Source organism: Eschrichtius robustus, chromosome 11, assembly GCF_028021215.1.
Source record: "Eschrichtius robustus isolate mEscRob2 chromosome 11, mEscRob2.pri, whole genome shotgun sequence".
NCBI lineage: Eukaryota > Metazoa > Chordata > Mammalia > Artiodactyla > Eschrichtiidae > Eschrichtius > Eschrichtius robustus.
The window spans coordinates 64,846,449-64,859,297 of NC_090834.1; the positions used below are offsets into that span (position 1 = coordinate 64,846,449).

General features: G+C 37.5%; 1 long non-coding RNA gene across 1 annotated transcript in view; it reads right to left on the minus strand.

Moving 5' to 3' along the window:
- Positions 1-958: 958 nt before the first annotated feature.
- LOC137772538 (uncharacterized) overlaps positions 959-12,849 on the minus strand; it is a 32,216-nt gene continuing 20,325 nt past the window's right edge. Inside the window, exon 3 of the long non-coding RNA XR_011075496.1 lies at positions 959-1,615. This is a non-coding gene — a long non-coding RNA (uncharacterized lncRNA). The remainder of the gene's footprint in view (positions 1,616-12,849) is intronic.

Sequence of the window (12,849 nt, forward strand, 5' to 3'; positions counted from 1 at the left end):
ATTTATTGTGTTGTTCATCATTGTTTGTTTGCTCATTAGTTCTTCTAGGTCCTTGTTATACATTTCTTGTATTTTCTCCATTCTATTTCCAAGATTTTGGATCATCTTTACTGTCCTTACTCTGAATTCTTTTTCAGGTAGACTGCCTATTTCCTCTTTATTTGTTTGGTCTGGTGGGTTTTTACCTTGCTCCTTCATCTGCTGTATGTTTCTCTGTCTTCTCATTTTGCTTAACTTACTGTGTTTGGAGTCTCCTTTTCACAGGCTGCAGGTTCATATTTCCTGTTGTTTTTGGTGTCTTCCCCCAGTGGCTAAGGTTAGTCCAGTGGGTTGTGTAGGCTTCCTGGTGTAGGGGACTAGTGCCTGTGTTCTGGTGGATGAGGCTGGATCTTGTCTTTCTGGTGGGCAGGTCCATGTCTGATGGTGTATTTTGGGCTGTGTGTGACCTTATGATTTTAGGCAGCCTCTCTGCTAATGGGTGGGGTTGTGTTCATGTCTTGCTAGTTGTTTGGCATAGGGTGTCCAGCACTGTAGCTTGCTGGTCGTTGTGTGGAGCTGGGGCTTAGAATTGAACTGGAGATCTCTGGGAGAGCTTTTGCCATTTGATATTATGTGGAGCCGGGAGGTCTCTGGTGGACCAATGTCCTGAACTCGGCTCTCCCACTTCAGAGGCACTGGCCTGACACACGGCCGGAGCACCAAGACCCTGTCAGCCACATGGCTCAGAAGAAAGGGGAGAAATAAAGAATGAAAGAAAGAAAGAAGGAAAAGAAAAGAAAGTTATTAAAATAAAAACTAAAAAAGAATTATTAACATAATTTTTTAAAGTAATAAAGAAAAATAAAAGGAAAGAAAGAAAGAGAGCAACCAAACCAAAAAACAAATCCACCAATGATAACAAGCGCTAAAAACTATACTAAAAAACAAACAAATAAAAACCCAAGAACGGACAGGCAGAACCCTAGGACAAATGGTAAAAGCAAAGCTATACAGGCAAAATCACACAAAGAATCATACACATACACACTCACAAAAAGCGAAAAAGGAAAAATATGTATATATCGTTGCTCCCGAAGTCCACCGCCTCAATTTGGGGATGATTCGTTGTGTATTCAGGTATTCCACAGATGTTGATTGTGGAGATTTGATCCGCTGCTTCTGAGGCTGCTGGGGGAGATTTCCCTTTCTCTTTGTTGTTCACACAGCTCCTGGGCTTCAGCTTTGGATCTGGCCCTGCCTAAGCGTGTAGGTCACCTGAGGGCATCTGTTCTTTGCTCAGACAGGACGGGGTTAAAGTAGCAGCCGATTATGGGGCTCTGGCTTACTCAGGCCTGAGAGAGGGAGGGGTACAGAATGCAGGGCGATCCTGCAGCGGCAGAGGCTGGAGTGACGTTGTAGTAACAGCCTGAGGTGCGCTGTGTGTTTTCCTGGGGAAGTTGTCCCTGGATCACGGGATCCTGGCACTGGTGGGCTGCGCAGGCTCCCGGGAGGGGAGGTGTGGATAGTGACCTGTGCTTGCACACAGGGTTCTTGGTGGCTGCAGGAGCAGCCTTAGCGTTTCATGCCCGCCTCTGGTGTCCATGCTGATAGCAGTGGCTCACGCCCTTCAAAGTAGCTGTTTTAAGAAAACTCAGTAAGCTACAGAAAACTCGGAAAGACAATGATGAAATAAATTGAAAGACACAGATAAATGGAAAGATATCTCATGTTCATGAATTGGAAGTGTTAACATTGTTAAAATGTATATACCTCACAAAACCATCTACAGATTCAACATAATCCTTATTATAATTCTAATGACGTTCTTTCACCAAAATAGTCAAAAACAATCCTAAAATATGTACAGAATCACAAAATAGCCCCATTACCCAAAGCAATCTTGATAAAGAATAACAAAGCCAGAGGCATCACAATTCCTTACTTCCAACTATGTTATAAATCTGTAATAATTAAAACTGTATAGTACTGGCATATAAATAGACACATAGACTAATGAAACAGAGCAGAGAGCCCAGAAAGAATACTCTGTATATGTGGTCAATTTATATTTGACAAGGGAGCCATGAATACTCAGTGGGGAATGGATTGTCTCTCCAACAAATGATGCTGGAAAAACTGGATAAAGAAATTAGGCCCTTATCTTACACCACTCACAAAAATTAATTCAAAATCGATTAAAGACTTAAAGAGAAGACCTGATAACGTAAAACTCAAAAAAGTAAACATAGTAAAGAATCTCCTTGACATTGTTCTTTGCAATGAATTTTTTGGATATGACATCAAAACTTAAGCAACAAAAGCTGAAATCAACATGTAGGACTACATCAAACTAAAATGTTTTACACAGTAAAAGAAATAATTAAAAAAAATGCAAGGTAACCTTCAGAAAGGGAGAAAATATTTGCCATCCAAATATTGAATAAGGACCTGCTAATAAAAATATATAAAAACTCGTTCAACTGAATAACAAACCCCTAAAAATTTCAGTTGAAAAAATGAGCAGAGAAGCTAAATAGACATTTTTTTCCAAAGAAGACAGTCAGATGGCCAACAGATATATGAAATGATGCTCAACACTAATGGTCATCAGAGAAATGCAAATCAAGACCACAATGAGCTATTACCTCACTCTCAGTAGAATGGCTTTCATCAAGAAGACAAGAGATAACAAGTGTTTGTGAGGATGTGGAGAAAAGGGAATCCCAGTGTTGATGTGAATGTAAATTGGTTCAGCCACTATGGGAAAGAGTATGGAGGTTCCTCAAAAATTTATAAAAGAACTACCATATTATCTAGTAACTCCATTTCTGGGTATATATCTAACAAGTGAAAACAAGATATTGAAGAGATATATGCACTCCCATGTTTATGACAGCATTATTCATAGTAACCAAGATGTTGAAATAGCCTAAGTGTCAGTCAACTGCTGAATGGATAATAAAGATATCTATCTATCTACCTATCTCTATCCATCTATCTATCTCCATGAGAAAGAATGAAATCTTTACATTTGTGACAACATGGATGGACCTTGAGGGCATTATCCTAAGATAAATCAGACAAAGACAAATATTGTAGGATATCATTTGTAGGTAGAATCTAAGAAAGCCAAACATGTAAAAATTTTGAGTAGAATGGTGTTTACCAGGGGCTGGTGAGTGTGGCAATTGGGGAGACGTTGTTTAAGGGTTCAAACCTGTAATCATTAGATAAATAAACCCTGAATATCTAATGCTTAGCATATTATAAACAGCAATACTGTATTATAAACTTCAAAGTTGCTAAGATTCTAGATCGAAATTGTTTTGACCCCAATAATGAAATGATGATGATGTGACATGACAGATGCTTTAGTTAACTCTTCAGTGGTAATCATGTTATGGTATGTAAATGTATCAAATCAACACACGTTTATACCTTATATTTACAAAAAAAGACCCTGAATAGCTAAAACAGTCTTGGGCAAAAAGAAGAGAGCTGGAGGTATCAGAGTCCCTGACTTCAGACCATACTACAAAGCTACAGTAATCAAAACAGTATAGTACTGGCACTAAAGCACACACATAGATTGGTGGAATAGAATAGAGAGCTCAGAAATAAACCCACACACTTGTGGTCAAGTAATCTTTGACAAAGGAGGCAAGAATATACAATGCAGAAAAGACAGTCTCTTCAGTAAGTGCTGCTGGGAAAACTGGAGAGCTATTTGTAAAAGAATGAAATTAGAAAATTTTCTCACACCATATATATAATAAACTCAAAAGGATTAAAGACCTAAATGCAAGACCAGAAACCATAAAATTCCTAGAGGAAAACATAGGAGGAACAGTCTTTGACATAAATTGTAGCAATATTTCCTAAGCCTAAGGAAACCAAAGCAAAAATAAACCGCAATATTTCCTAAGGCTAAGGAAACCAAAGCAAAAATAAACCAAGGAATCTAATTAAACTCAAAAGCTTTTGCAAAGCAAAGAAAGCCATCAACAAAATGAAAGACAACCTACTGAATGGGAGAAAATATTTGCAAATGATATGACCAATAAGGGGTTAATATTCAAAATATGTAAGTAATTCATGCAAACTCAACATCAGAAAAACCAGAAAAACGTATGAAAAAATACGCAGAAGACCTGAATAGACATTTTTTCGTAGAAGGCATAAAGATGGCCAACCAGCACATGAAAAGATGCTCAACATTGTTAATCATCAGGGAAATGCAAATCAAAACTTCACACCTGTCAGATTGGTTGTCATTGAAAGGAACACAAATAACAAATGTTGGCAAGGATGTGGAGAAAAGGGATCCCGTGTACACAGTTGGTGGGAATGTAACTTGGTGAAGCCACTGTGGAAAACAGTATGGAGATTTCTCAAAAAACTAAAAACAGAATTACCCTTATCTAGCAATTCCACTCTTCAGTATATAGCTGAAGACAATGGAAACACTTTTTAAAAAATACATGCACCCTGGTGTTCGTAGTAGCATTATTTACAGTTGCCAAGATGTGGAAGCAACCTAAGTGTCCATCAACAGATGAATGGAAAAGACGTTTCACGTATACACACACACACACACACACACACACACACACACACACGATGGAATACTACTCAGCCGTAAAAAATAATCAAATTTGCTATTTGCAACAACATGGATGGACCTGGAGGGTAACATGTTTAGTGAAATAAGTCAGACAGAGAAAATCAAATGCTGTATGTTATCACTTACACCTGAAATCCAAAAAATAAAACAAACTAATGTATATAACAAAAAGAAACATACTCATAGATGTAGAGAATAAACTAATGGTTACCAATAGGTGGAGGGGCAAGATAGGGGTAAGGAATTAAGAGGTACAAATTACTATGTATAAAATAAATAAACCAAGTATATGACATTGTGCAAGCCAAAATTATGGAGACTGTAAAAAGATCAGTGGCTGTCAGGGGTTGGAGAAAGGCAGGGGAGAATAGGTGGAGACAGCATTTTCAGGGTTAGTGAAACTTGTTTTTAATAATGTGTAAAGTTTTATCATATCGTTATACATTTGTCAAAACCCATAGACTGTACAAAACAAGAGTGAGCCTTTAGTTAATAATGGAGTATCAGTATTATTTCATCATTTGTAACAAATGTACAACACTAAAGAAAGATGTTAATAAAATGTATGGGGTGGGAGTATATGCAACTCTGTACTTTCCATTAAATTTTTTGTAAATATAAACAGGTCTAAGAAGATAATCTAATTATATATTAAATACTTCATTAATATGAAAGTTGGCAAGCCAGGAAAAAAGAACACAAACCTTGCGGTTCAAGTAGAAATCACGTAGTAAGATTGCAAACACAAATATATCACTAATCATATTAAGTATAAGTGCACTGCATGTTTCAGTAAAAGACAAAGATTATTGGAATGAATTAATAAAGAAAATCCAACTTTTGTTGCTATTGACAAAACTAACATATCTAAAACATAAGGATAGAGAATGTGTGAAAGTAAAGGATGGGAAAATTCAGACACCAAAAGAAAGCTAGAGTAGCTAGTTATATTAATAGTAGAGAAGTAGAAATTAACTTGAAAAGCTTCCTGTAACACAAGTTCTTAAGTTGTAATGACAAAGGTTTTTCACAAAGAAGATGTAACAGTCTACATGAATATCATCTAATAACATGGCCTCAAAGTAAAAAGCAAGTCATCCAGTTTCCAGTCTGGCATGTAAGAAGCTTGGAAGTCAACACTCCATCCTAACAACAACTAAAATGCTGTACAAACTGAAAAACCAACAACTCTTCTTAGATATGACAGATAAATGAAGTCACAAGGCAAACTGCTGCCCCCCAAATTGTAGAGACAGATAGGCAAATGTAGAGAATCATGACGTACTGGAGGTGAAACTTATGAGGAGAAACCTCCATGAGGTAGGAAAACCTAAACTGTAATTGACAAATTGCTGGGGGCTCTGTGGACAAGTCTGAGTGTCTGAAACTCCAAGAGGACCCTGTAATAGAGGCTCTCCATACCTTTACTTTATCTCCAGGAGGTTGACCAGGTTCTCACAGTGAATACTGGAGAAAAATCCACTTGTGCAGAGGGAGGGGGAAAGTAACCATTTTGAAATAGTTCAGAGCATTTTGTTTTTCTTAATAAGGCCTGTCCTGAGAGAAACTATATTTTCAGACTGTAAACTATTAGAATTTTTTTCAGCGTTGAACCGACCTGGGGAAAGTGAAATACCCAACTCCCGTTTATTCTAGCATTCCACATGGGGAAAAGAAAATACCCAAGTACAGCCTACTGTAGCCTTCCATGAGGGAGAAGGGAAATACCGAACTCCAGACCACTCTAGCCATCATCTCCCACCCACAGGGGTAATAAAGCTAGGAGAAGCATTTCTGAAGTTCACAGTACAGAGACACAGGCTCACTAAAAGACTGAGACCCAATCACTGGATTATAGCACATTTCCCCTCCCCTATACCTCATCACCACACTATTAATGACCTATTTACAGCAGTTTCCTTTACCCAGTACATCATGTCTGTCAAGAAAAATTATAAGGCATACAAAAAGACAAAACAGAAAAAACCAGTTTGAGGAGATAGAGCAAGCATCAGACCAAGACTCAGACACGGCAGGAATATTAGAATTATCAGATTGGGAATTTAAAACAACTATGGTTACTATCCTAAGGCCTCTAATGGATGTAGTTGAATTCATGCAAGAAAAGATGGACATTGTAAGCAGAGAGTTGGAAATTCTAAGAAAGAATAAAGTAGACATGCCAGAGTTAGAAACGCAGCAAGAGAAATGAAGATTGCTCTTGCTAGGTTCATTAGTAGACTGGCAACAGCCAAGGAAAGATTCTCTGGGCTTGGGAGTACTTCAGTAGAAACTTCCAAAACTTGAAAGCAAAGAGAAAAGAAGACTAAAAAAAAAACCAAACAAAAAAACCCACCAGAATATCCAAGAACTGTGAGATCACTATGGAAGGTATAACATATGCATAATGAGAATACCAAAAGGCGAAGAAAGAAAAGAACAGAAGAAATATTTGAAGCAATAATGACTAAGAAGTTTGCCAAATTTGTCATAGATCCAGGAACCAGAACACCAAGAAGGATAAATGCCCCACCCCCAGACCTCACCAAAGCTTATCATATTCATACTGCTGAAAATTGAAGACAGAAAAGTTAAAAATTTGCCAGAAAAATGAAGACCTCACCTATAGAGGAGCAAAGATAAAAAATGTATCTGAGTTCTCCTTAGAAACCATGCAAGCAAGAAGAGACTGGAGTGAAATATTTAAAGTGTTGAGAGAAAAAATCCACTGACTTAGAGTTGTGTACCCTGAAAAATTATTCTTCAAAAGTAAAGTAGAAATACTTTCACAGACATCAGAAACTTAGATCTATATAAAGAAAGGAAGAGCTTTGGAGAAGGAACAAATAAAGGTAAAACAAAACAAACAAAAAAACCACAACTTATTTTTATTTAGTCTTAACTGACCTAATAGATAAATTTGTTCAAAATAAAGAAGCAGATATAGAGAATGGACTTGAGGACATGGGGAGGGGGAAGGGTAAGATGGGATGACGTGAGAGAGTGGCATTGACATATATACACTACCAAATGTAAAATAGATAGCTAGTGGGAAGCAGCTGCATCGCATGGGGAGATCAGCTCGGTGCTTTGTGACCACCTAGAGGGGTGGGAGGCAGTCGCAGAAGGGAGGGGATATGGGGATATATGTGTATGTATAGCTGATTCACTTTTTTATACAGCAGAAACTAACACAACATTGTAAAGCAATTATACTCCAATAAAGATGTTAAATAGCAAGAATATATTTAATTATGTATGCTTATGTATACATATTTTGTGAGTATAGGTTATGAATGCTTATTGAAAGTGAAGTGAATTGGTAACAGTGATATAAGGGACAGAAGGTCAGAATTCATATTGTCTTATTACAAGGTACTTGCACTACCCATGAAGTACTATAATGCTCTTTAAAAGTGGGTTTGTGTTGCCTTGGAAAACATGACTAAAACGTAGCTCAGGATTGTGTTTCTCTAGCCTGGCTTCTCACTTGTATCATAAAGGTGATGGCCCAGACGTTAACTGTTCTGAGTAGCATGATCTGTTATTGTTCATGTGCTTTCTGGGATGGGTATACAACCTATATACTCGTTACGTTTTTCCCACTATCCCAACTAATAGTGTCATGCTCCCTCTTCCTCTACCAGTATGTAGCCTAAATCCAAAAGGAGAAAGCTGGATCACCTATTTTTCCCCAATCTTACACATTTTGTTAAGCCATTTCAGAAACCATAAGAGATGACCTGCTTTCTCTAGTATACTCATCAATTCTGACACATGGAATAGCAAATAAAACTGATTTACATGATGCCAATGTCTTTGTACTTCCGCACTTTGGAACAAGCACATTTCCAAATAGTCAGCTCCAGGAATGTTAAAAGGTCCTCAAAAAATTAGGAATAATATCATCTCTGGTAGTCATTTTTTCTAAGGCAACAGTAAATAAAAATTTAACCATTCCTGTATATAAGCATATTTTTCTTTTCTTGAATAACATGCAGATGAGTAGCATATTAATGGCTGACTTTAAATTAATCTTGATTTCTCTATCATGTAGGCCTAAAACTCACTGTAAGGGATTTCAGTTTTTTTCTTCAAGTGACAATTTCAAGCCTCCTAAATACTCACACAAGCCTTTTTTCTTAGGAAAGAAAAAAAGGCTAACCTTGGCCACTGTAGGCATCTGATAGTTTTCATATATTCCCTGAAATATTTCATACTTAAAAATGAAATTCTTCCTTAAAATGTCACTGTAATATATACTGCATCAGCATTTTTCACTCATTTTTCAATTTTGTAAATACCTTTTATGAAAATATTTCCCAAAATTTAAAAAATCATTTCTTTGTGTCATATAACAAAGTAATTTTATGTTAAATCCATGTATTAAGGGGTTTAGTCTTAAGTATATTTACTAATCAAAAATTTTAAACAAATTTGTACATTAATAGGATTCTAATTTTTTTAAATTGTACCAAAGGCTATTTAATGAAAAGTGAGTTTCCTTACCATCCCTTATCCAGTCCCTTAGGCAGCCATTGATAGCAGTTTAAGCATTCTTCCAGAGGTATTCTATGCATATCTAAGGGCATCTGTCTATATCTCTCATTTTAAAAACAAATGATGGCATATAATATTTGCCAGTTTGCATCGTGTTTTTTTGTTTTGCTTAATATATCTAGTTTATAATAACTTACAGTGTAAAAAAATATACAAAATCTTTAATGACCTAATGTGCAAACTTTGCATTTGCCTTTAAATATCTACTGGTTTATTTTTATAATTTTTGTATCTATACGGTTTGCAACCCATATGTAAATAGACTTTACTATTAATAGCAAAACCAATTTGGATAGGAAAAAAAAATGAATTTGGATTAGTTGTATCTTTCAGAGAATAGAAGCAGAGGGAGTACTTCTTGACTCATTTGATGTGGTTAGTGTTACCCAAATACCAAAACCAGACAAGTCAGATCAAAAACTGATAGCTAATATTTCTCATGCACATATGAAAAAAATCCAACAGTGTATAAAAGGAATTATACACCACAACCAGTTGGGGTTTATCTCAGGTATGCAAGGCTGGTTCAGAATTTGAACATCAATTAATGTAATACATCACATCAACAAGCTAAAGAAGAGAAATAACATGGTCCAATAAATAGGTGGAGAAAAAGTGTTTGATGAAATCTAACACTCATTCATTATCAAAACTCCTGGCAAACTAGAAATAGAGGGGAACTTCCTCAAATTGATAAAGCATACCTACAAAAATCTTAATGGTGAGACACTAGGAGCTTTCCCCCTAAATTCAGGAACAGTCAAGGATGTCCCCTCTCACAACTCCTGTTAAGCATCTTACTGGAGGTTCTAGCTAATGAATTAAGATAAGAAAATGAAGTTAAACATATATAGATTGGGAAGGAAGAAATAAAACTATTTGCAGGGGACATTACTGTCTGTAGAAAATCCAGAGAGTCAACAGCAACAAAATCCCTGGAACTAATAAGTAATTATACCAAGTTACAGGATACCAAGATTAGTACAAAAAGGTAAAACACAATGCCTTTTACATTAGCACCCCTAAAGTTAAATACTTAGGTGTATATTTAACAAAATATGTACAAGATCTGTATGAGGAAAACTAGACGACTCTGATGAAAGAAATCAAAGAAAATTAAATAACTGGGGAGATATTCTATGCTCATCAAAGGGAAGACTCACTATTGTCAAGATATCAGTTTATCCCAACTTTCTCTGTAGATTTAATGCAATCTCAATCAAAATCTTAGCAAGTTGTTTTGAAGATATTGACAAACTGAATCTAAAGTTTATATGGAGAGGCAAAAGACCTAGAACAGCCAACACAACATTGAAGGAGAACAAAATTGGGGCCCTGCCCTGCCATGACCCTCCCATGCCCCCAGTGATGGGGGCATGTTAAAAGAAACAGAAAACAAAATGAAACAAAGTGCCAAAATCTACTCTCACCTTGTCTACTGCTTAAAGTTAATATACTACTAAAACTCCTTGTGTATCTTCATCCTCCATTCCTGTGAGAACCCATCTCCTTTGGAATCCATGTTTCTGATAAAAGAGGTGGTTTCAGGAAGTTGCAAGATGGCGGAGTAGAAGGATGTGAGCTCACCCCTTCTTAAAAGAACAAACACAACTAACTGTTGAACAAACATTGACAAAAAACAAACAAACAAAACCGTTGGAACCTACCAAAAAAGATACCCTACAAAGAAGACAAAGAAGAAGACAAAGACAAGAAGCCACAAACAGGTGGTAGGAGGGTGCAATCATGATAAAATCAAACCCTATATCCGCTGGGTGGGTGACCCACAAACTGGAAAATAATTATATCACAGAAGTTCTCCCACAGGAATGAAAGTCCTGAGCCCCATGTCAGGCTTCCCAGCCTCTGGGGGTCTGGCAATGGAAGGAGGAACCCCAGAGACACTGTCTTTGAAGGACAGTGGGGTTTGATTGCAGGAATTCCACATAACTGGGGGAAACAGAAACTCCACTCTTGGAGGGTGCACACAAGGTCCCATGTGCACCAGGACCCAGGGAAAAAAGCTGTGACCTCATAAGAAACTGGGCCAGACCTACCTGCTAGTATTGGAGGGTCTCATGCAGAGGCAGGGAGTGGCTGTGGCTCACTGTGGGGACAAAGACACTGGTAGTGGCAGTTCTGGTGAGTACTCATTGGCGTGAGCCCTCTCAGAGGCCACCGTTTTCTTACCAAGACCTGGCCCCACCCAACAGCCTGTAGGCTCCAGTGCTGGAATGCCTCAGGTCAAACAACCAACAGGGCAGGAACATAGCCCCACAGCTGCTCGCTAAAGACACCCCTTGACTCAGTCTGACTCACCAGGGGGACAAGACCCAACTCCACCCACCAGTGGTCAGGAACCAGTCCCTCACAACAGGAAGCCTGCACAAGCCTCTTATTCAGCCTCATCCATCAGAGGGAAGCCAGCAGAAGCAAGAAGAAGTACAGCCTGCGGCCTGCGGAATGGAAAATGCAATCACAGGAAGTTAGATAAAATGAGACAGCAGAGAAATATGTCCAGATGAAGGAACAAGATAAAACCCCAGAAAAACAACTAAGTGAAGTGGAGATAGGCAATCTACTGGAAAAAGAATTCAGAGTAATGGTAGTGAAGATGATATCTCAGAAAAAGAATGGAGGAACAGATCGAGAAGGTGCAAGAAATGTTAAGCAAAGACCTAGAAGAACTAAAGAACAAACAGAGATGAACAACACAATAACTGAAATGAAAAATACACTAGAAGGTATCAATAGCAGAGTAACTGAGGCAGAAGAATGGATAAGTCAGCTGAAATAGAGAATGGTGGAAATCACTGCCATGGAACAGAATAAAGAAAAAGGAATGAAAAGAAATGAAGACAGTCTAAAAGATCTCTGGGACAACATTAAATGCACCAACATGTGCATTATAGGGGTCCCTGAAGGAGAAGAGAGAGAGAAAGGACCTGAGAAAATATTTGAAGAGATAACAGCTGAAACTTCCCTAACATAGGAAAGGAAACAATCACCCAAGTCCAGGAAGCACAGAGAGTCCCACGCAGGATAAACCCAAGGAGGAACATGCTGAAACACATAGTAATCAAATTGACAAAAATTAAAGACAAAAAGATATGAAAAGGAACAAGGGAAAAGCGACAAATAACATACCAGGGAACTTCTATAAGGTTATCAGCTGATTTCTCAGCAGTAACTGTTCAGGCCAAAAGGGAGTGACAATATATATTTAAAGTGATGAAAGGGAATAACCCACAACCAGGAATACTCTACCCAGAAAGGTGCTCGTTTAGATTCAGTGGAGAAATCAAGAGCTTTACAGACAAGCAGAAGCTAAAAGAATTCAGCACCACCAGACCAGCTTTGCAACAAATGCTAAAGAAACTACTCTAAGTGGAAATGAAAAGGCCAGTACTAGAAACAAGAAAGTTATGAATGGAAATGCTTACTGGCAAACATACAGTAAAGGCAGGAAATCATCTGCACACAAATACGATATCAAAACCAGCAATTGTGGGAAGAGGAGAGCACAAATGCAGGATATTGGAAATGCATTTGAAATTAAAAGACCAGCAACTTAAAACAATCTTGTTTATATATGCTGCTATATTAGAACCTCATAGTAACAGCAAACCAAAAATCTACAATAGATAAACACACAAAAAAGAAAAAGGAATCCCAACACAACACTA